Genomic DNA, 2,197 nt, shown 5'->3' with positions numbered 1-2,197 from the left:
ATTTGGCGCCGTCTGTGGGGATTCGTAGCAAAATCGCGTAGTTCTTCCATGGACCAAAGGAAAGGAACGCCGGTTGGAAAGAACAACCCAGCAAAAACAAGCCAAGCGGCATATCAGGCCGATGGAACTCGAAGATCTCGAATCGAGGTCCAGTCCCCTCTGTCCCTCATCTATCTAATGGTGCAAACAAGAAGAAGTGTGAGCAGCCCCTCTTCTTTTGGGGAGAATCTTCGTAAGACGATCTCCACAGTGCCCCCCTTTCTTTTGGGGAGAATCTTCGTAAGAAGCTATCTTCCACATCCCTGATAAAGGGCTCCAGCCGGAAACCAGCACGGAGGAATCTCGAATCGAGGAGCGCTTCCGAGACAGCCATCATACCCCGGTTGGGAAGATAACGATTAAGCTGCTCAAGATCTCGAATCAAAACCGAGCCTTCAGCTCCTACGAAAATCCCAACGAAACCAAAAAAGTTCAACTAGCGGTCGAACCCAAGACAGGCTATGGCGCCTTCACCAGAAAGTTCAACTACGGTTGACCGGCTGGGACAAGCATACAGGCTACACCGGCCATGAGCCTTCGCGTCAAAATCGACTGCAGTTCAAAAACAGTTTAACTGGAACTCAGGCTATTGCGCTTCGCCAATTAATCAGGCTATGCGCCTTCGCCAAAAAGTTCACACTTACGGTCGAACCAGACAGCTATGCGCCTTCGCCAAAAAGTCAACTACGGTCGAACCAAGACAGGCTATGCGCCTTCACCAGAAAGTTCAAACTACGGTTGAACCGCGGGCTCAGCATGAGCCTTCGCCGTCAAAAATCGACTGAGTTCAACAACACAGGTTGAACCCGGAACTCAGGCTATGCGCCTTCTGCCATTAAATCCAGGCTATGCGCCTTCGCCAAAAAAGTTCGACTACGGTCGAAACCAAGACAGGCTATGCGCCTTCGCCAAAAAGTTCAACTTACGGTCGAATCCAAGACAGGCTATGCGCACTTCACCAGAAGTTCAACTACGGTTGAACCGGGACTCAGGCCATGAGCCTTCGCCGTCAAATCGACTGAGTTCAACAACAGTTGAACCGGAACTTCAGGCTATTGCGCCTTCGCCATTAAATCCAACTATGCCCTTTCGCCAAAATAAGTTCACTACGGTCGAACCAAGACAGGCTAGGCGCCTTCGCCAAAAAGAGTTCACATACGGTTCGAAACCAAGACAGGCTATTGCGCCTTTCACCAGAAAGTCAACTACTTGGTTGAACGCGACGCAGGCCATTGAGCCTTCGCGTCAAAAAGACTGAGTTCAACAACAAGTATGAACCGGAACTCCAGGCTATGCGCCTTTCGCCTATAAAGATCCAGGGCTTATGCGCCTTCGCCAAAAGTTCCAACTACCGGTCGATACCAAACAGCTATGCGCCTTCGCCAAAAAGTTCAATCTACGGTCGAAACCTAAGGACAGCTAAGTGCGCACTTCACCAGAAAGTTCAACTACGGTTGAACCGGGACTCAGGCCATGGCCTTCGCCGTCAAAATGTACTAAGTTCAACAACAGTTGAACACGGAACTCAGCTATGCGCCTTCGCCATTAAATCAGGCTATCGCATTCGCCAAAAAGTTCAACTCAGCGGTCGACCAGAACATGGCAATGCGACCTACCAGACAACGTTCAACTACGGTGAACCGGGTATCTAGGCATGAGCCTTCGCCGTCAAGAATCGTACTGGGTTTCAAACAACAATCTTGAACCGGGACTGGAGGCTATGCGCCTTCGCCTATTAACAATCATGGCTATGTGGCCTTCGCCAGAAAAGTTCAATACGGTCGAACTCAAGACAGGGTATGTGCTTCACTATGAAAGTTCAACTAGACGTTGGAACCGGGACTCAGGCGATGATGCCTCGCCGCTCAAAAATCGACTGAGTTCAACAACAAATAACCGGACTTCAGCTATGCGCCTTCGTCGCATTATATCCAGCTATGCGCCTTGCGCCAAAAGTTAACTAACGGTGAACCAAGACGGGCTAGCGCCTTCAACCAACAAGTTCAACCACGGTTGAACCAAGACAGGCTATGAGCCTTCACACGTCACCAAATTTAAACAAAGTCCACACAACACTCGTAACTGGGGCTTCCGGCTGGTGCCTTCGCCAATTAAGTTCCAGCCATCGGTCGAACACTAGAATTCAGGCTCATGCGCC

This window comes from Nicotiana attenuata, unplaced genomic scaffold, assembly GCF_001879085.1.
Source record: "Nicotiana attenuata strain UT unplaced genomic scaffold, NIATTr2, whole genome shotgun sequence".
Lineage (NCBI taxonomy): Eukaryota > Viridiplantae > Streptophyta > Magnoliopsida > Solanales > Solanaceae > Nicotiana > Nicotiana attenuata.
The sequence above is the reverse complement of the archived record's forward strand: the minus strand, read 5'-3'. Positions refer to the sequence as shown.